The following is a 23,389-nucleotide window of genomic DNA, read 5'->3' as shown; positions in this document are numbered from 1 at the left end:
TTAATAATTATTATTACATTATTTATTATTATTTATTAAAATAATTATCATTTTAAAATGGGAATAATAGCACCCACCTCTCAGAGACATGGGTGATGTGGGAATCAAATGAGATAGTGATTGTAAAATGCTCAGCCCAATGTCCGCCGTATAGTAAACAGTACAGATAAATGTTGGCTATCGTTATTGTTATTATGAAAAAAAAAAATTAAGAATGAAAGCGCCCATCCCTATTGAGGGTTTTTGTGAGGCTAGGCTGGCACAGAGTATGTGCCTAATAAATGCCCGTTCCCTTCTTCCCTTTGCTCTATGACTTCAGGGGCTGAGGGTCCTTCAGACAAAAAGGTGCCCTAGTGAAGGCTGTGAGAGGCGCGAATGAGAGGGTCAACTTCTCCTTGGACCTCAAGCTCATCTTTTCCTAGAGCCTCCCTCTGAAATTGCCTTCTTTCTTTTCCCTCCACCACTTCCCGCCTCCCGGACGCCTCCTCATCACCCTCCAACCGCTTTAGGATTGTTCCCACCGCTTCAGGTTTGAAATCGCGCCTCGCGTTGCTCCTCCCCCTGACGTCATTACACGAGGCGGGACTTCCTCCCCCTCCCCGTCCTCCAATCAGATAGCGAAGAGCGCAGAAAACCCAGCTGGGGAATCGGTGTGCAGTCCTAGCCGGCTTAGGGGAGCGCCCGGGCTGTCCCGGCCGAGTCCGAGCAAGTAGCCGGCCTAGAGAGGCAGCCAGGCCCTTCTGAGACGGAGGTCTTCGCGCGCTGTCGAGGCGGCTTCGGCTATTCAGACTGGCGGGGAAGGGGGACACTGCGAGCTCCCTGGGCCCGGGAGTGGGGAGTACACGAGGAGGGAATGGATAGGGGGCGGGGTGATCTCTCCGAGACCTTCTGCGCGTGCGCTTGCGCGTGCGCGTCAGCGCTGTCACTCCACCGGGCCCGCCCCGCGGAGCCCGCGCGTCCTCGAATGTCCCGTGTGGGATGTCAGTTTAACGTCCATGATTCGGAGCAGTAACCCCCGCGGAGACCCCGGGCTGGAGCTGCGGGCATGCCGGCCGGCGATGTCCGCAGCCCGCATGCTTTCCTCCCCCGCCCAGTGTGTTTGCGTACTCTGAAGGGACCGTAGAGGAGCCGTGGTAGGTAACCGGGCTGGGGGAGGGGGAAGGGTCACGGACTCGCGTGCGCCCCAAGTCACCTCACGGGTGGCCTTGTTCCCCTCCCTGCACGTAGCCCCTCGCTGGGGACCTTGGCCTCTGAGAACACTCAAGGTGTGGGATGGAAGAACGGAAGCTCGCCTTGACTCCTGTCGGGCACAGCCGGGAGGGAATCCTTACCGGCGGGGAAACTGAGGCTGGGACGGGGCCAGAAACGCAGTAATGTACATCTAGACCCAGGAAGGACCACGGGGGTCCTGGAGACTCATCTCAATGTAAAATCGAAGAAAATTAACTGAAATCGAGAACGAGCAGGGAAATTGAGGCCGAGACGTTAAGAAAATTTCTCTTAAATCGAGCGCTAGAAGGGACCTTACAATATAACCCAGACCCGTTCAGTTTTGCAGATGAGGGTCAACAATTGGGGATCATAAGCTCTCAGATTTAGATCTTAGAAGAAACCAACCTTAAAAGGAGATGATTTAGCCCGATGCCCTCGTTATACGCGGGAGGGAGCGGAGACTGAGCTTTGCCCGGAATCAGAGTTTGTAAGTTTCTGGTCTTGGTGACTTCCAAGCCCCGCACTTTCTGGGCACCTAGGCTAGGGCAGAAATAAGTGGATTCGAATCAGCATCTGACTCCAAATTACGGGCTCCTTCTGTAGTGTGGTGTCGTGGAAAGAAACCGACATTTATATTCAAAAGAATGGTTGTGGTTCTGCTGGCTTAATTAAGTTTAGTAAAGTTTATGGTACTAGACTTAAAGGTAGGAAATGTTTGTTTTGATGTTGTGATCCCAAGCCTCCCACAGTACCTAGAAAGTAGTAGATGAATTTAATTAGCCATATAACTTCACCCCCTCTTGGATTAGTTTTCTCCTCTGTAAATTGCGAGAAGTGGACTAGATTGTCTTTAAAAAAAAAGATTGTCTTTCTTGATCTAAATCTATGAGACTATGATACAATAGAATTTATGTTCCTGAAGAGTCAGGACTATTTCCTTTTTTGCCTTTATATCCCCATTGCTCATCACTGTGCCACGTACATTATAGGTTGTTAATAAATGCAGGTTAAATTGATTGCATCCTGTTATGGACATAGGCGCAATGTCAGAAAGGAATATTCTTGATTGTGTAGTCAGATAGATCCAAGAATGGGTCTGTGATAGAAAAATACATAGCAACTTTTCCTTAATGCCATTTATGACCTTAATACTTTCTGTCATGTTGTAACCCCATTGAGAGACTTGTTAAAAGTTTTGAAGTTAATTCCCCTGCTGTGGTTGATGTTACTATTTTGCTAAACTTCTAGCTTACCATTTTCTAGTTTAAATGATTTAAATGACCTGCTCTTTTTAAAATGTCAGCTGTCAGAAAACTTTCATATAGTGAATGAAACCTTATTTTAAAGACAATAAAATACCAAATTTTCAGGTAGAGATTATTAGCGTTGGGAGAGTGCAGATTTTGTGTAGTGTTTTTAATGACGTTCATTTTTTGTATGATTCACAAATATGTTTGGTTTTGTGCATACAAAGTATTTGAATAAAACTTAGCAACTAGGTTTTCAAATTGTTTAGACAGTGTTGCCTAGCAACATTATCTGTAAACAAGCGTAATGTGCTGCAATTTAATTTTTAAAATGAAATATTTTACCTGCGATTAGTTTTTGGATTCGAAGAAACCTAGCTACTACAGTGTTCAGTTCTGGGAGTATATTGAGTTAGTTTTTAGGTGATTGTATTGATCTCTACATTTCTCTGGTGGTGGGATTTGATCCAAGCACAATTTTGAGATAGTTTTATACTTGTTGAGTTTTTAAGGAATGGCACCAACTTGTTCTAGTGAGGCATACTTAGATTTTGACTTATTATTTGATCTTAAGAAAGAAGATAAGGCTTAGAGTGGATTATATTGGGTTTTTCCCTTTCTAATTACATAAAGGATGACAACTGATCTTTAGGAACATCTCCCCCCCAAAAAAAACTACTATTCTGGTCTATACAGAATAATAAACAGATCAAAGTATGATTACATTCAGTAGACTAAAATCTGTGGGCAGTGCTATTTTATTTTAGTTTTATGCCTGTGCCCAGCACCTTATTTAATAAATGCTTGTTGAATTGAATTTTGTTGAAAACAATTTATTTATACAGTATATTCGGAGAGTGGGATAGCCCTGATAATGAATTCAGTGTAGATAATCATTATAGCCTCTTCCTTAATTTCCTGAAAATCTTAATAACACCTTGCATTGATATAGCACCTTGTGTTGTTGATCATTTTTTAAAGCTGTCATGTAAATAATCTTAATTTAGTACTCACAATGATCTTATGCAGTAAGCAGCGTAGATATTATTTCCATTTTTCAAATGATGAAACAGATCCAGAAAGGGCAATTGGACCAGGGTCATGTGGTTAGTAACAACTAGAAAGGAGGGATTAGCAGGGAAGGAAAAGGTCTAGAAGAGCTACAGTGGACAACCCAGTCTTTAAGGAATCAAAACTCATCTTTTGGGGGAGATTCAAGGCACCAGAAATGTAAAATAACTTGGAGCAAAACAGAAAAGTTAAAAATAATTGCAGGAATTATTTGTCAGACTTAATCTTTCTGAGTTTTCTTATTACTTTGATCCAGTTTTTTATAGTAGAAAGGGAGTTTGGGAGTGTTCTATAGGGGTCATTGTTATTTCTTTCCAGCTTTCCTTTAGGGTTGAAGGAATTCTGAAATGAATCTGCCTAACCCCTGCAGAGTAAATTGGGGTTTTATAGAAAGAATAGTGGATTTGAGCGAGAAAACTTGTGTTCTGATGTTGACTGTGATCTCGGTCAAGTCATTTTAATTTCTATAGCCAGGCATTCCCTCATCTGTAAAATGTGTGTATGAGGGATGGAAGGAGAAGTAATAGAAGAGATACTTTGATATCCCTACAGCTCTGATATCCTGTAATCCTGTGGCTCTGGAGACAAGGTTCTAACTTGCTTATACACTTGTTTGTAAATTGTAAACTTTTTAATAAAATATATTATGTAATTGCTTTCCTTTGTAATTCTATGTATTTTATTTTATACATTTAAAAACTTCATTTTGAAAAGGGGTCTGGAGCATCACCAGACTCTACCAGAGAAGTCAAAGACATAAAAGCAATTAAGAACCTCTTTTCTACATTCTGCTTTGTATTTTAAAAGGTATTTTAATTTCATCGTAATTATCCTTGTAAATTTTCCAGAATGGGTTAGGTGCCATGGTTACTATTCTTAAATTTCTTAAACATTAATTTGAGTATGTATAATGTATGAAATGGAGCTAAACACACACTGATACAAATATATATGTATATATATGTGTATATATATATATATATTTATGTGTACATGTGTTTATAATGGGTGTATACACATACATGCAGATACAAACATGTTAAATGGTTACTACTGAATAAAATTCAGAGTCCTTAGTTTCACATTCCAAACCCTACTCAATTGTCATTCCGTGTCTCCAGTCACATTATTCTAACATGAACTGCACTCCCACCAAATGGACTCATTCATTGTGTACCCTGTCTGTGCTTTCTATCTCCTTGGCTTTTCTTATTCAAACTCTTCCTTAAACCTGGAATACTTTCTCCTTTTTTCCTGCCTTTCTAAATCCAGCCCAGCGGAAATATGTCTGTTGCACCATCCAGGAGTTACCCAGGTCAATTAACTGGCATAAGTTGCTTTGTAAAGTTATTTATATTTTTATGTCCAGGTCCTGCTTCCCTGACTAGATTGTGCAGTTCTTGAGGACAGTGAACATGTATTCAATCTTTTTGTATCTTCAGTGCCTTATATAGCAAATAAATGTTGGATAATGATAAATGTGAATGTCCACAGATTTCTTTTTCCTTCCCTATTTTTCATCCCTCCTTTCCTTGCCTCTCTTCTCCTTTTAGTATATTAAAGTTGAGAGTGAAAATCGTAAATGAGGAAAAGTCAGAAATAAGGAAAAAGAAGAGCTCATAAAGGTAGGGAATTTGTTCAAAGGGGGAGGAAAATTTCCTGTTCCTAGAAAGTATAAAAAAATGTGAGACCTTCCCATGGTAATAACCCCTATGAAGATTACTTCAGGAATACTGTACCACGTTGATTAGGTTTGGGAATTTGATCATTCTCTCACCTTCATTAGTTATTGTTTTGTAACATCAAAAAATGAAAAATAAATATATATATTTTTAAACAGTGAACCCAGAAGCTTACGAATTTTCTCTTTTTTATTTTCCTCTGTGATCATAACTTAAATAGCAATGTTATTAGATATCAGATTTTGTTTATTTTTAGATTTTATCATAAAGTTAATTAAGAATTTATTTCATATATATTAATGTTTATATTGTAATACTGGCCACCTTAAGTTTAAAGTCTGCTCAGATTGCCTGTATTTCTTAATACTAGGCTATTGTCATTGAGGAAATTATAACTATTAAATTTAGTAATGATTTTGTTTAGCCTGAGGCAGAAAAGCAAGCTTAAAGGATAGGAAAACCCGTAAACTCAATTACTATATGACTCATGAATTATGAATAAATATAGATCATCATGTCGAAGAATGTAATGGATCATGGAGAACATTTCTATTCCAGCAAGTGGTATATCTAAAATCCTCTCTCTCCAAACCTTCCCCTCCATCTTCTAACAGCTTTTTCTTAAAAATTTTCAGAGAAGCAAATTCTAAAATTTTACTCAGAAGCATGGTTTTGCAGCTAATGCTAATTTTTTTTTTTTAAAGGAATGTATCAGATGGTGTGAGGGTTTTTTTTTTTTTAATATAAAATAACTTGACAATATTTCTGAAACTTTATTTTGATTGCTTCATACTTTAGTTTTATGTCAGTTTCTTAGCCTGCAGCTTCTTATTGCTCAGTAACAAATCAGCAGTATTACATAGCAACTATTTAACACAGTAACAGTGTACTTGAGGGATTTGTCTCATGAGTCCTTTCTCCTTCTTTGCTTTCTCTTTTTAACAAGGTAGATTTTAATAACCAATGCTGTGAAATGAATCATCTTTTTTAACTTTTTGACTAAACGAGAGGCCTAGGACATTGTTGGAACACAAGTCACTAAATTCAAGGCAAAAGTAGTAAATGTACTTTGATAATTAAATTTTATGAGTGGAAAACTAATTACACTGTATGCAAAGAACTTATTAAGGGAAGGGTTCAAATAAAGGTTGCTCATCTAACCTGCATTCAGAAAGTTTGAGCAAAAGCCAGTGAAGTAAATTTTAAGAATCAGACACTTAACATTTGACACACTTGAAAAAAACTTGGATGTGTGGCACCTAAATGGTCTCCCTTTTAATGAAAGTGTGTAGGGCATTGCATCTCAATTCTGAAGGCTTTGATCAGTAAGCAGAATTTTTTTCATTTAATTCTTTGTCCAATTCCAGTTGAATAGTACAACCCAAGAAGCCTCTGACAGATGTCATCAGCCTTTGGTTTGAGGGTCTAGGTGTGATGTCAATGACAGGTAGGAAGAAGCAAACTGGTGCTTTCAAGATATAAGTACAACAGAATGGTGATGGTGCCAGGAGTTCTCATCCCAAGTCTGGACTTGTGGATAACATGATGAAATCCCAGATTTTCATGAAGTTGAAGGCCAACTTATATATGTATACATACCTACATGTGCATTTATGCAATTGTACTCATGTATATAAATAGATAGGTATGCATATGTAATCTTAAGAGTAAGAAATTGCTTTGATTGGAGACAACATAGTTGTTGAGGTGGATTAAAACACTAGACATTGAAATTATGTTCTACATTAAGGAAAAACCTCAGTTCAACAGTCTGTTATAATAGGAACTATGTAGGATTGAGTCATGTTGCTTTTTCAGACATATATCCTAGATTTTGGCCAAATATCATAGGACTATGAACTGACCATAAAATTATTAAAAACTAAAACTTATATACTTTTTCATTAAAGTATATAAAGTTTATTGATAAAGTACTTAGATTACCTTAAAAAAAATCCTCTAAATGTTGTTCAGTATTTAATGCATAGCATTATATAAAGGTAAAGAAAGCTTCACTATACAAATCTCTGCAGAAATCTGCACTTACAAATAAGATAGGTTGTCTAATATGCATAGCATTATCTTCACTGCCCAAATCCTATTATCCTTCCAATTTTATCTGTTTAATGAAATTTTTCTTAAAAAACTTGAGCTTTTATGGATCTCTGCACTTCTGATCTTTTGTATCACTTAAGGTCTGTAATATTCCTTTTGTATTCCTTCAGCATATAGTTTCTTTTATGTTTTTAGGTTGCTTCATTAGTATTAATTCTTTGAAGATTTTGTATCCTTCCTGGTATGTGCACACTTAGCAAATTCTTTACTTGTCAAATTGAATGGATCTCCCTGATTTAAAGCTCTGTGACATCTACAAGACATTCAGGATCAGAAAAACCTACCTTAATTCATGAATCAACTCAGATTGGATATTGCAAACCTTGGTTCACTTTGTGCAATATAAACTGCCAGAATAAATTCCCTTCTGTTATGAAAAATAACAGAACTCGGTGATATAACATTCCTTTATTTATTCAGCAGTATTTCTTTTTTTGAAAAAAATTTCCTTACAACATTATCCCTTGCACTCACTTCTGTTCTGACTTTATCCTTCCTTCCCTCTACCCCCTCCCCCAGATGGCAAGCAGTTCTATACATGTTAAATATGTCACAGTATATCCTAGATACAATATATGTGTGCAGAACCAAACAGTTTTCTTGTTGCACAGGAAGAATTGGATTCAGAAGGTAAAAATAACCCGGGGAGAAAAACAAAAATGCAAACAATTTACATTCATTTTCCAGTGTTCTTTCTTTGGGTGTAGCTGCTTCTGTCCATCATTGATCAATTGAAACTGAGTTAGATCTTCTCTTTGTCGAAGAAATACACTTCTGTCAGAATACATCCTCCTGAAGTATTGTTGTTGAAGTATATAACGATCTCCTGGTTCTGGTCATTTCACTTAGCATCAGTTCGTGTAAGTCTCTCCAAGCCTCTCTGTATTTATCCTGCTGGTCATTTCTTACAGAACAATAATATTCCATAACATTCATATACCACAATTTACCCAACCATTCTCCAATTGATGGACATCCATTCATTTTCTAGTTTCTAGCCACTACAAACAGGCCTGTTATAAACATTTTGGCACTTACAGGTCCCTTTCCCTTCTTTAATATCTCTTTGGGGTATAAGCCTAATAGTAGCACTGCTGGATCAAAGGGTATGCACAGTTTGATAACTTTTTGGGCATAATTCCAGATTGCTCTCCAGAATGGTTGGATTTGTTCACAACTCCACCAACAATGCATGTGTCTCAGTTTTTCCGCATCCCCTCCAACATTTATCATTATTTTTTCCTGTCATCTAGGCAATCTGACAGGTGTGTAGTAGTATCTCAAGAGTTGTCTTAATTTTCATTTCTCTGCTCAATAGTGATTTAGAACACTTTCATATAAGTGGAAATAGTTTCAATTTCATCATCTGAAAATTGTCTGTTCATATCCTTTGACCATTTATCAATTGGAGAATGGCTTGATTTCTTATAAATTAGAGTCAATTCTCTACATATTTTTGGAAATGAAGCCTTTACCTTTAACTGTGAAGATGTTTTCCCAGTTTGTTTCTTCCCTTCTAATCTTGTTTGCATTAGTTTTGTTTGTACAAAGGCTTTTTAATTTGATATAATCAAAATTTTCTATTTTGTGATCAATAATGATCTCTAGTTCATCTTTGCTCACGGATTTCTTCCTCCTCCACAAGTCTGGGAGGTAAACTATCCTATGTTCCTCTCATTTATTTATAATCTCGTTCTTTATTCCTAAATCATGGACCCATTTTGATCTTATCTTGGTATACGGTGTTAAGTGTGGGTCCATGCCTAATTTCTGCCATACTAATTTCCAGTTTTCCCAGCAGTTTTTGTTGTTCAGCAGTATTTCTCATACAGAATTCTTGGTTTTGTTAAGAAGATCCTACTTCAGTTCCTAACTTGAATACATTGTGATTTGGGCAGCTAACTTAAATTTTTTTCTTACCTCCATTTTCTTATCTGTAAAAGGGGAATTAAAAGAAGCACCTTCCTAGCAGAACACTGGTGAAAATCGAATGGCAGAGCAAAATGTGCTTTGCAGATTTCAGAGCACTATATAAATGTGGGACTTTTTAACATATTTTTGCGTACAGGACAATGAGCTGGGCATTGAAATTTTAGGAGAGAAGATATTTACAAGTGACTATAATTCAAAGATAGAATACACTAAATAGAGAAGTACATACAAAATGCTATGGAATTGTAGAGAAAGGAAATTTTTACTTCTGGCTGTGGGCAGAGAGAAGGATTTGTATTTTTTTTAAAAAGGGCCAGATTGTCATACTCTGCCTTCTTGAGAAGTCTATAGGCAGGAAGAGCAGGGCTCCTAGGTTCTGAGTGTTTTCACACAGCCAGGTAAAAGCTGCCAGTGGCATTTGAACTGAGTTCTAAGGAATTAATGCAGTTTTGACTTGGATGGGGGAGAGAGATGGAATAGCACAAACAATAGCAAGAAGGAGGAAGAATGCATTGGCTTAGGAAATGGCCAGAATAGTTTGTCAGGAAGATAGAATTTGTAAGGAAGAATAATGGGACATTAGGCTGAAAGGAGAGTTTGGGAGTATTGAATGCCAGGGGAAAGTTGTGTTTTATTTGGGAGACTGAGGAATTTTTGAAAGTTTTTAGTTTTTTAATAGAATGCTGGCTGGGTGGTGATGCTGCATGCTATCATAGTGCCTTTAGGAAAACTCAGGTTTTCTCAGAACCAATCTTAATCTGTCTAGCATACAGGTCGTTGAACCCTCCCACAAACCTTTTTGGTCTTTAGGAGCTAGCTTGACTTCTCAGGTTAATTTCTGACTACTTTTTCTGATTGTGCTACTGCTGTCATTGGTGTCCACTTTAAATATGTGTACATGTGTATATTTATGTATACATACATATATACCAATAAAAACATACATATATGTTCTTATTTATTTTGTTAAATATTTCCCATACTTAAAAGAATTTTAACTTGCTTTTAAAAAAAAAAATTAAGTTTCAAATTCTCTACTGCCTGTTCACTCCTTCCCCCATCTCTTGAAAAGACAGGCTATGTAATATCAATTATACACGTGAAGTACAAAATATATTTCTATATTAGCCATTTTGCAAAAGAAAACATAACAAGAAAAACAAATAGAAAAAAGTATGCTTCTATTTGCAACAGGATTCATCAGTTTTCTCTCTGGTGATTGAGACCATTTTTCATCATGGATCCTTTGGAATTGTCTCAGATCATTATCTTTGATCAGTAGATCAGTGTAGTTACATCTTACTGTGTACAGTATTCTCCTGATTTTGCTTACTTCACTTTGTATCAGTTCACATAAGACTTTCCTTGGTGTGTGTTTCTAATATGTTCTTCCTTTTCCTCTCGTTTCCTCTACTGCTGCAACTCCAGACCACAAGAATGTATTTTCTGAGGTTAATTTAGAGGGGAAAATAATAATAATCAGAAATGTTAAGGAGTATAATTATTGAAAAATGTGTATTAAAAGAAGACTATCCAGTATGGACTGTTTGTGTATCTGAACTTATTAAGTTATACTCTAGGATCTGGGCTCACCTTGCCTCCCATGAAGTCTCTACCGGAAGATGCTGCCACTTTTCTGGCCTATCATAATAAGAACAGCATATTCTGCTGCAGAACAGGATGATTCGGATTCATCTAGGTGTTTGGATTACATTTATGGGTTTTTCATAATATTTTGTAATACTCTTGAGCAGTTAGTAATCTCCATAATTTTGGGTAGGCTTTTGGTGTCTAACTCATAGTCCATAGTTAATCACTGATGAATTAGATAGGTCCTTTCTGTGATTCCAAAGAGGAGAAGGGAAAGATAATTCATATGGAACAGGTTTTTTTTGTTATTATTATTACCCTCCAAAACAGAATACTTTCTCAATTCACAAAAGACAAAGACATGATCAGAGTTTTGCTTTAAAAAAATTAATCTTGGCAAGAGTGTTTAGGACTGAAGGAATAAAAATTGATATGAACTTTAGATCAAAGATCTTGAAGTAATGACAGAACTAGAGTAGTTAGAAGTAAAATAGAAAGTAGAGAACAGATGTGTAAGTTCCAAATGTAAAGGACTTGCAGCACTAAGACTCCCTGGAACTGTAGTGGGGACAGAAAAGCTGAGAAATAGATGCATTATTAGCAGGAAGAGCAGGTATAATAGGAAAGGTTTTCTAGTTTTTGTATGCTGGAAGTACATCAATTGCTAAACATGTATTGTACCTTTAAAATGAAATGTCTTTGAACTAAACATTTGGCCTATTATGTGCCAGGTTATTGCCCTCGCTGCTGGGAATATTAAGACACACAAACGTGTTAGAAAGATAAATAGTAATTTACATAGTAAATTTTATAGTAATTTGAGAAAGGAGAGGAACACTAAATAACTAGGAGGATCATGTCACACAGGGGTTCTGTGTCAGAGGTGACCTTGATCTGAATCTGGAATATAGGAGGAGTTCTGAGGTGGGAGATGAGGGTGCCTTACACACCTGAAGCATGATGTGTGCCAAAAAATGCTGAGAGGCAGCTGTGCGGATGCCAGCTTCTAGGAGGATGCAGGTAGTTGGGTGACAGTCATTTATTACATGCTGACTGTGGGCTTTCTATACTAAATGATGGGGATTCAAAGAAGGCCAAGAAACAATGTCTGCTGCCAGGAGTGCCCCATTTGACAGGAATGTAGGCATTACAGAATAACAAGGACCTTGACTTGGGATCTTTGGTAACCGTTAAGCTTCAGTTTCCCAGAAGCTTTTCCCTCCACTTTTGCTCAGGCTCCCTAGGCTTTTTCCTTTAAGATTTTATGAATGTTTATCATTTTTCCCCTTTGTTCAGCTCCCAGTTTGGCTCCTGTTGTCTTTCCATATGGAACCTGCTAGTATTGGTGCTAACAAACATTTTTATATATCAATAATGATTTCATGTAGCTGAGTAAGGTATCATTTTTATAGTGGAGAAATTGGGACTTTGGCAAAATACATAGCACCCAAAATTGGGTCCCATATCATGACTTTTCTGATGCCTTCCCTTCTCCTTACTCTGTTCTCACCCCATCATTTGATGATCCTATACCAGAAAGGGTAGGGCGAGAGAGAGTAGAGCTCATAAATCAATTGTAGAGATTGTAGAGCTGACATTTCTCATACAGTCCCATCCCAGTGAGAGTGGGAAGTTTGCTTTTTGTCCTTAGTTTCCTAGTACTTCGCACATAGTAGACAATAAATGTTTTTATTCCTTCTAACAACCTTGCTATAAATTGAATGGATATAGTTAAATACTTATTATTATCTACCTCCTTTTTCCAATAATAAAACAGCATCAAATATTGAATAATTATTAATAAGTGTCTGCTTGAGGACAGAAACCCAGGTCCTGCTAGTCCTCCTGAAACAGAGCAGGGGCAGTTTGGGAGAGAAGACTTTCTGTACCACTTGATTCCATTCTGGTGCTTCCATGCACCAAAGACATGGGGCTAGACCAACACTGAATCATCTTTGATACTTCTAGACAGTCTGTTTCTTGTCAGAAGTAAATGCTGTCGAGGCATTAGGATGGAGTATATGGCATATGGAGTGAAGAGACCTGGGATCAGATCCCATCTCTGTCATACTGCCTCTCTTGGTCTCAGTTTTCATATTTGGGAGTCTAAGATGCTGTGTCTAACTTTGAATACTTTGTAATGTTATTGAGTGCCTTTTAAAGGGACCAGTTCCCTTGCTCTATGACTGCAAATGGGACTAGCGACTGCCCCAATCTCCCTCTAGTTGTAGGCATTACCTTCTATTTACAGCATAAATCTTGCAAATTCAGTGTTCATGTTGTCTCCCCCAATAGAATGTGAACTCCTTAGAAGCAAGGATTATTTTGCTTTTTTTTTTTCATCCCCAGCATTTAGCACAGGCCCTGGCACACAGTAGAGGCTTGATAAATGTCTGTTGACTGACTAGAAGTTAATGTGAAATCAGTTGTGAAAGGTAGGAAGAATGTGAAGGAATTTAAATGCCAAAGTAAGGTGTTTATATTTTATCTTAAAGGCTAGAGGGAGGGATCCACTGAAGAGAAGTCTTGTTCAGGGGCATGCTGTGGGCATGCTTTAAGAAAATCAGTTTTTTTTTTTTTTTTTAATATGTCGCTGACAAAGTTTTGACTGTCGTGCCCCTAAATCTCATTTGACCCATAAGCCTTATGGTTTTCATTTTATGATTTGCATGGAGAAGAGACTGAAGCAATTGTGGCACTGGGCTATGAAGAGCTTTGAATGATATCAGAGGAATTTCTCTTTGCTCCTAGAAAGTATTAGGGAGATACTACACTTTGAATAAAGGGGTGACATACTCAGAGCTGCACTTTAGGAATGTGAGTTGAGTGGCTTGGGATGGTGAGAAATGAGGCTGGAAACATGATGCACTAGGTCTGAGCTAGGACAGGGGCTCAAAGTACAAAGAATAGGGCAGATGGGAACAGTGTTGTGGAGGTAGAAAGGACAAGACCAGGTTTCATGCCAGTGTGGATAGAGGATAACTTTGAGACTGATGCCTTCAACAGAAATAAGGTAGGAAAAAGATTGGGTTGGGACTTGGAGAAAAACATATGGAAATTTAGTTGCATTAGGAAAATTCAAGATTAACTATCTAACAAGAAATTGATGATAAGAGCCTGAAAGAGCAGGACTGGATATATAGATACGGGAGTTGTTTGTATAAAGATGGTTTTAGAACCCATGAGAATTGAGACTACCAAGTGAGGAAATTGATAAACAGGAGGGCCCAGAACAGATTCTAAATGGGAAGAAGATGGAGGAAAGCTCTCAATCCATAGGAGAGAATATCATCACAGAACCAAGGGATGGCCTGTATCTCCTATTAGACAGTAAGACCAGTCTTATTCAGATCTGTAGCCATGTCCATGAGGTTAAAGACTTAATAGGGACTGCTACTTATCTTGGAATGAGTAGTTTCATTTTAATGGGTTAATTGACTCTGAAAATAGATTATAAGATGTGGAGAAGTAAGTGCTAGGTGAAATAAGAGCTTAGATATGACTGTACTTTGAAGGTATGGCAGAGTCAGGTGGAAGCTTGTAAGGACTTATGAGACTCAGTTAGGCTTCAGGGATAGAGCAAATAGAGAAGGAGAAGAGGTTGAAGATGAAAAAAAGAAAGAATGGTAGAAGGGGAAAACTGGAGGGGCTAGATAAGATTGGGATCAGATGCACAAACAGAGGGATTGATTTTGGGAAGGATTAAAAGACCATAAATTTAGAGACCTTAGAGGCCAGCTAGTCCAGCATTCCCCATTTGACAGATGAGGAAACTGAGGTTCAGAAAAATTATAATTTTCTGAAATCCATCTGTAGGGTAAGTGGCTAAACTCGTTTATCCTTTTTATTAGAGATTATAGCAGAGGAAGATTGAATCAAGGACATTGTAGAAAGGTTTTTAGGGGCGAACAGGAACTTAATTTTTTTTTTATTGAATAATAGCTTTCTGTTTTCAAAATACATACAAAGATAGTTTTCAACATTCACCCTTGCAAAATCTTGTGTTCTAAATTTTTCTCCTTTCCCTAGACAGCAAATAACATATGTACAGTTCTTTTATATATATTTCCATATTTATCATGTTTTACAAGAAAAAAGAAGAGAAAACAAAAAGTAAGCAAACAAAAAAAGTGAAAATACTATGTTGTGATGCACATTAAGTTGTTTTACAAGAAAAATCGGATGAAAAAGGAAAAGAGAAAACAAAAAGTAAGCAAACAACAAAAAAAAAGTGAAAATACTATGTTGTGATCCACATTCAGTCCCCACAGTTCTCTTTCTGAATGCAGATGGCTCTCTACATCACAAGTCTATTGGAATTGACCTGAATCACCTCACTATTGAAAAGAGCCATGGCCATCAGAACTGATTACCACATAATCTTGTTGTTTCTGTGTTCAGTGTTCTTTTGGTTCTGTGGTGAACAGAAACTTGATGATAGATGGCTTCCCCCTTCCCCCCCTTTTGGTAAAGTAAACAGTGAGGGCCTCTGCTCTGTGAAGAAAGAATGGTGTAGACTTGAAAGAAGAGGTTTGAAACAACTGCCATGGGAAATATGATGAAAACACTTAGGAAAGAACAAAAGGATTGTTCTGTAGTTATGAAGGGACATTGGAAATATTTGTAGGGAGAAAGAGTAGATGGTCTTTATGGTAAGTGACTCTGCAGTAACCAGATACAGGCTGTTGTTTGGGGGATGAAAACTGAAGGAATCCATCTCCCTTCCTTAGCAGCAGCAGCAACAGCAGAGTTTGTGTGGGATGTTAATATTTCTCCTTCCAGAGAGGTGAGACTTAAATTTTGTATGTGGTTTTGAGAGTGTGATTTCAAGCTGCTCTCAGGTTTTATTCATGTCAAAATTAGGGGAATATTGTGGTCTATATTTAGATCACTATGTTAGCTTTGGGAGAAACAAATATTTATTGATCATCCTTTTAAAAGTACAGATGACATCTTACACAAAAGTATGAAAGGGAGGGTGATGTGTGTGGAAGCACCTTCTCTTTAGTGGATTCGCTCTTATACCATCTATAAGATAGAAATTAATTTTTGTCTATCACAAGAGTATTCCTTTTGAGGATAGTGTGTAGTGCTTTTAATTTGGGTGAAAAGTTTTCCCCTAGGGAGAATTCTGCGAAGATGATGGGAGAAGGTTGGAAAATTTTCAGGCTCTCTACTATTATTAAATGAATTTTCTTAAGTGAATTAATTACAGACAGACCAAAGAAATAGATTCTATCAGCCAATAGACATTTATTGAATGCCTTCTCTGTACTAGACACTAGAAGTAGAAACAGAACCTGTCCTCAAAGAACTTATATTCTGTCAGGAGACCCAGCATGTGTATACCTATGTATACATATAAGTTTATTTGGGTAGAAGGGGAATGCCCCCTGTAGAAGATGAGAGACTAGAGCAAGTTTTTAAAGGAAATATGTATTCTAAGATGTGGAGGTGAAGAGGAGTCACTATGTCAGTATGCCATGCCCATACTGACCATGCTCAGAGGAAAGACATGGGGGACTGTATATCAAGAACAGCAAGGTGGCTGAATATCTGGAGGCCTGTAATATTTTTAAAATTTGAAAAAAAAAAAATATATATATATATATATATTGGCATTAGATTTTGAAAAGCTATAAATGCCAAATAGCTATATTTATATTTGACCCTAAAAGTAATAGGGAGCTACTGGAGTTTTTTGAGTAGAGAAGTAACAGGGTCAGACTTGTGCTTTAGGAGTGTCACATTGGCAGCTGTGTGTATGTAGGACGAGATGGTTGAAATGATAAAAAGAGATAGTCTATGGCATCAGAGAATGAAAAGATAAGGGGAAGATGTCATGTCTAGCATGTATTAGGAAACACAGTTATGCTTCATGTTTCTTCAGAATTTTAAGGTTTTAATGTACTTTTCCTTCAGTGATTCTATGAAATAGAAGTACAAAATGCTTTGTAGAGGAGAAAAATGGTCCTCAGTAAAGAGAAATAACCTTACTAAGCTCACTCAGGCTAGTAACTGGTGTCAGTCCTTGGATTCTAACTGGGTTTCTGCCTGTGTATCCTATACCCATTTCTTTTTAATTTCCTTCCTTCCTTTCTTTCCTTTCTTGGGTCCTCCCATCTCACCCAGAGTGTAAAGGCAAGTACTACTCACAGGCCAGCTTTCACTAATTACTGACTTGGGACCTTTGACTTGTTCTATGTGCAACTAATATTAATTTGCCTTAGGCTACCTGGGTTTTCCTTTTCCAGTGGGCTCATCACAGTGATGTAGGATTTCACACAGGCCTTTAGCTTGGAGCTCCCCAAATTAGAAATGTCTAGCCTCCTCTGGAAACTGGAATTAGAGGTGTATGTTAATCTGCCCACTCTGTAAACACTTGTCTTACTCAGGGTAAGCAAATGGTTGTCATTCAATAGTTTTGTTTTTTTTAAAATTTTGATTTATTATTTTTAAATGTTTTTTCTACATTTAAAAATAATAATAAATCAAAATTGAAAACTTTATTTTTTAACACACATTGCTTTATTTATTTGTTTGTTTGTTTATTTAATTGTTTTGTTGAGGCAATTGGGGTTAAGTGACTTGCGCAGGGTCACACAACTAAGACGTGTTAAATGTCTAAGCCAGATTTGAACTCAGGACCTACTGACTTCAGGGTTAGTGCTTTATCCATTGTTCCAACTAACTGGCCCACCCACATTGCTTTATGAATCATGTTGGGAGAGAAAAATTAGAGCAAACGGGAAAAACCATGGGAAAGATTAAAAAAAAAAAAAAAAACAGAAAAAGAAGTGAACATAGCATCTGTTGATTTCAGTCTCCATATCTCTTTTTCTGGATGCAGATGGCATTTTCTGTCCAAAGTCTATTGGGATTGCTTTGGATCACATTACTTTTGAACCATTGAGAAGAACCAAGTCTTTCATAGTTGATCATTGCACATTTCTTGCTGTCATTGTGTATGATATATTCCTGGTTGTGATTGTTTCGCTCCATATCAATTCATGTAAATCTGTCTAGACCTTTCTAAAATCACCTTGTTCATCATTTTTTATAGAACAATAATATTCCATTATCATCATGTATCACAACTTGTTCAGTCATTCCCCAAATGATAGGCACCTACTCATTTTCCAATTTTTCTTTTGATAGTAGCAAAGAATTGGAAAATGAGTACATGTCCATTCAGTAGTCCATTTATGTCCCTGTCTCCAGCTTCCATTCTCCATGTATAGTTGACAAAGTGATTTCTTAAAGCCCAGTCCTGACCATGTAGCTCCCTTCCTTATTCAAGGAATTCTTTTATATTCTGTTTAGCTTTTAAAATTATTATTATTTGTATTAATATGGGAAATATTGGGAAATTCTTCAAGCAAGTATTTATTAAAAATCCGATGTGACTTCATACTGAAAATGAGTCTTAAAACTTTCTGACATAGAACTTGAAGTTCCATTCAGCCTATGAAAATGTTTGTTCCCTTGTGTGTTTAGCTGCCTGCTCTGCTAGACATTAGGCTACATAGTCTACTCCATCTCCCCTCTCTTCTTTTGGCTCGTGTGTCTCCCTCTTTGAGATTCACTCCCTTGTTACTTCTGCCTTTCAGTATTCTTAGCTTCTTTCAGCCCATTTTCTATGTGGAGTCTTTCTAATACCTCCAATTACTAGTTGTACAACTAATCAGCGACTTTATATTTACTCTATATTTTATATCTGTTTACGTTTTCTCCCCGAGAGAACATACCTGTTTTTTTGTCTACTTCATTTGTAATTCCCTACAGGAAGCCAGCTCTTTGAAGGCAGAGGCTTTTGTGTTTTTGTCTTTGAATCTCCCAGTACCTGGTACAGCTTCATGTATGTAGTAAGTGCTTAATTTAATACATGCTGGTTGATTGATTAATTTTGGGGGTTACATGGAAAAGCTTTCTTGTAGGAGGTGAGTTTTGATCCTTATCCTCAAGGTATAGGAGAGAAGTAAGAGAGTATTCCCAATAGAGAGAACATTATGATAGATGTACATGAGTAGGATATGTATGAGCATCAGCAGAGTAAAACTGGGGAAGATGGGGTATGCTGTGGTGTAAGGAAATACTTGAATAAGTTTGTTAATAAGTTAATGCAGAGTCTTGAATGCTTGGCTAAGGAGATTGTATTTGAGAGAGTTGCAAGAGGGAACTACTATAAGTTCTTGGCTACTAGGTGATCTGAATTCATATGCAGCCATTTCCTAGTCACTTAACTTCTATCTGCCTTGGTTTTCTCAATTGTAAAATGAGGGTAATAATAGTATCTAATTCTCAAGGTCATGATAATTATCAAATGAGATAATATTTATAAAGTGCTTTGCACAATTCCTGGTACATATAGGAATTTAGTAAATGCTTATTCTCTTTCCTTTCTCCTTATTGATCAGGATAATATTGACATATTGAAAACAGTAAAAAATATTGTTTTGGTAGTGGTGTATGGCATTCTCAATAATGAAGAGAGTAGAAATTATAATAATCCAAGTATGAAGGTCTAAAATACGGATACTATTTGCAAAAATATAGAAGGATTGATTATATCCAAGAAACATTAGAGAGATAATTTGCAGAATTAATAACTTGTTAATATGAAGAATGGGATAATGAAAAGGAGGGGGAGTCAAAATTAATTATAAACTTGCAAGTTTATGAACTGGAAGGAACATTCATACATTTAAGGGGGAAGATTTGTAGGATATGGCATGAGTTATGAAATTAACTTGATTCAGTTTTCACAGGTAAAGCTTCAGTGTAAGGACATCCTAGGTAGCTAGATGTATCAGGACTAAATGGAGATTTAGTCATTTGAAGAAATGGAAATCTTGAAGAAGAGGAAATCTTAGTTGAGGTAAGAATGTATGAGTTTTTTGAGTTTGGTGTATTGAGACAGAAGAGCTAAAGAACTAGAATTTTCCATCTGAGGAGATAGGAGTAAGACAAAGGGCCAGTGAAAGAACAATCATTAAGGAAGGAGGAAGATGTCATGTTAGTGGAAGTGATAGAAATGGTGAGTTTTTATGTGGTGTGATTGGTCACTGATGTCAAATATAGTTAAAAGGACAGATACTACAATGTCTTTTTATGCCTCACATTCTTTCATACAGCTATAAATACAGATTAAATACTTGTTAAATGAATGAAAAGATAATTAGGAATCCTTTTAATTGATTTTTTTAGGTTTCTCATTTTGAAAGCTTTTTTAATTAGCTAAGGAAGTAGTAGCATAAAATTATAATCACTGTTATTGTTAGAACTACCATTTCACCTTAAGATATATTTAGAGTCATAAGAACATTTTCTTTTTGAATCATTTGGGAGGAAACAAAGTTACCCTGGATTTTTAAGGAAATTAAAAAAAAAAACAAACCATAATTGGTGATATTACTACTTTTTTTGTATATTTCACTTTTTGGTTTACAACAGGCTTTTACATACTTAAGACGTTTATATAAAGTGCTTGAATGAAAGCTTCAGTTAAATTGAAGGAATTTTAAAGAAGAAAGCTCAACAGATAAAAATGTGGTTGCCATGTCACCAGTGCTTTCTTTTCAAATCTGATTCTTTTGCCCAAATTTTCTAAATTGCTTACCTGACAATATGAATTGAATATTGCAAAACCTTTCGTGTCACAATGTGTGATTCTGGTCTTTCATATTTTCAAAACTTCTATGTGTGATTTCATGAGTAACAATAAAATGGTTTCCAGATATTTTAGTTTAGATTTAAAAATCTTACCACCAGATGTCATTGTAACCTAAAAAAGTTAGTGTTAACATATACATATGTTATATAAATTTTCCATTTTGCTTTTTAATTTATACTATTTCCCCTCATTTTTGTGCCATCTCCCCTTTAAGTTATTTCCACTTGTCTCATTTATTTAGTAGATTGAACAGTGATCCCTGGTAATAGACTAAAAAATGAAGTAGCTCATATCCTTGGCTTCCCATATTTTGTAAAAACCATATGCTTCCCACCCCACAAATTTCTTAACAGTTAGTTGCTATAGAGATGATTGTTTGAATGAAAGAATGAGGAGGAGTAGCAGCAGGTGGACAGTTAAGAAACAAAATCCTTATTTTTACATCTTAATCCTTGAGAGGGGAAATTTTAGATATCACTGTTCCATTTCCAAGATCCTTATGTACCTAACTTCTTTGTTACTGGTGATATGGTTTGCTGTGATGGCATTTACCATTTGTTAAAATAAGGTTTTTTGGATTGGGCCTTTGATTTCATTGGTATATAAACTCAAGAGGAGACTTACTTACTCGACAAAGCAGATCCACAATGGCAGCACAACTTTGAGTCTTAAGAGTTGGTCCCTTAAATTCACACTTTAAATGAATCTGGTGGGCTCAAAGAATCAGCATATATCAGGGTTGCGAATTGAACCCAAGTTTTTGTAATCATATGGCCACAGCCAAATCCTATTTCACTTCTGCCTCTTAGAATATCTTGTTTTTTCTAAAATGGTTTAAGTGCCATTTTCTAAGTGAAGCACTTTTTTATCCCTCGAGCTGTCAATAATCCCTTTTTCCTATTAAAAAAACAAACAAACTTGTATTTATTCTTAATATATTTTGTTATGTACTTTTTATTAGTCAGCCCATAAGTTTTTATTGAACATCTACTATTACCTGGCATTGTGATAAATGCTGAGAACATGAAGAAAGGCAAAAAACAGTCCCTGTTCATGTTCTAATGGAGAATCCAGCATTTAAATAACTATGTATAAACAAGGTATCTATAGAATAAATTGGACATTATCAACAGAAGGAAGGGACTACTAACAAGGGGATCAGAAAATACTTTTTGTAGGAGGTGATATTTTAACTGGACTTAATGGAAGTCTAGAATCAGACATGAAGAAGTAGACTATATTCCAGACATGGACAGGAAGTACAAATCCTTGAGTTATGAGCAGAGAGTCTGTTTCAGGGAACAGCAAGGAGATCATTGTCAACAGATCACAAAGTTCTTAGATAGAATGTAGAAGAGGACTGGAAAAGTTGAGGAGGGGCAGTTATGAAAGGTTCTGGATGCCAGAGAGGTAGGTTGTTTGTTTTTTTAATCCTGGAGGTGATAGGATGCCACTGAGTTTATTGATTTAGGTTAGGGATGACATTGTCAAACATGAGCTTCAGGAAGATTAATTTGACAACTGAGGAGGGATGGTCTCTGGTAGGGAAAGATGAGGCAGAGAGCTCAATGAACAGGCAATTGCAGTACTGTCTAGCTATGTGGTGATAAGTTGTTTACAAAGTTGATAAGACTTGTTGGCAACAGACTGATTTTGAACATGAAAGAGAAGTGAAGGTTAACATTTTGGTTGTGAGCCTCAGTAACTCAGAGAATTGTGTTGACTTCAACAGGAATAGGGAAGTTTAGAATATAGGAGATTTTAGGAGCAGAGGTAATGAATTCATTTATGACCATGTAAGGTATCAGATATCCACTGATATCTAGGACAAAATGTCAAAAACATAGTTGGAAATAAGAGACTTTCACATGAAAGTCAGGGCTGAACCAAAAAAAAAAAAAAAAAAAAAAAAGAATCATCAACAGAGAGAGAAATTGAATCCATGGTTGCTCATTGTTCATAGTCATTCTTTCTTAGGGCACAATAATATTGTGTATTTGTTCATGTGTCAACATTAGCCATTCACCAACCAAAGAATATCTACTTTGTTTCTGGCTCTTTGCTATTATAAAAAATGCTTTATTTTTTTATTATTTATTTAAATTTTTATTCTATATAATTAATATATTAATGAAATATTTTAATTTATATGAGACCTTTCTATCTTTGACCTCCTTGATTTTCTGGGTCAAAAACGACATTTTATCTACTTAAAAAATTCTAATATATATGTATATATGTGAATATATATTTCTAATTGCATGTAAAAACAATCTTTTAACATTTGTGGGGGTTTTTTTGGAGTCCTAAATTCTCTCTTTCTCTCCTTTTCTTCCATCATTGAGAAGACAGTTTTATATAGATTATATATGAGCAGTCATGGAAAACATATTTCCATGTTAGCCATGTTGTAAAAGAAAATACAGATCAAAAAATATTCTCATGAAAATTTTAAAAATAAATATATATATGCTTAAATCTGCAGACTCCACGAGTTCTTTCTCTGGAGGCAGATAGCCTTTTTCAGTTTAAATCCTTTGGAAGTGTTTTAACAGATCATTGTATTGCTGAGAATAGCAAAGTCATTTACAATTCTTCATGATACCATATTGCTGTTACTGGTTCTGCTCACTTTATTTTTGCATCAGTTCATGTAAATCTTTCTGAGACCATCCTGCTTGTCATTTTTTACAGCATAGTAATATTTCATCACAATCATATGCCACATTATTCCATCATTCCTTAATTTATGGCTTTTTCCTCAATTTCCAATTTTTTGGCCACCATAAAAAAAACCTGTTATAAATATTTTATATATATATATCGTCTTTCTCCTTTTAAAACAATATCTTTGAGACACAAACCTC

At 36.3% G+C, this 23,389-nt stretch overlaps 1 protein-coding gene across 3 annotated transcripts in view; it reads left to right on the top strand.

The window, feature by feature from the left end:
• The first annotated feature begins 902 nt into the window (after positions 1-902).
• Positions 903-23,389, top strand: part of CEP83 (centrosomal protein 83) — a 112,045-nt gene continuing 89,558 nt past the window's right edge. For 2 of the 3 annotated variants that reach the window (XM_012550561.3, XM_003771028.4), the window contains exon 1: positions 904-1,133. The gene's annotated coding sequence lies outside the window, so the exon portion shown is untranslated. Of the gene's footprint in view, positions 1,134-5,083; positions 5,156-23,389 lie in introns of all 3 variants that reach the window. The other variant, XM_031940841.1, reaches the window with a different exon arrangement.

This window comes from Sarcophilus harrisii, chromosome 5 (assembly GCF_902635505.1).
Source record: "Sarcophilus harrisii chromosome 5, mSarHar1.11, whole genome shotgun sequence".
In the NCBI taxonomy this organism is placed as follows: domain Eukaryota; kingdom Metazoa; phylum Chordata; class Mammalia; order Dasyuromorphia; family Dasyuridae; genus Sarcophilus; species Sarcophilus harrisii.
The sequence above is the reverse complement of the archived record's forward strand: the minus strand, read 5'-3'. Positions and strand labels throughout refer to the sequence as shown.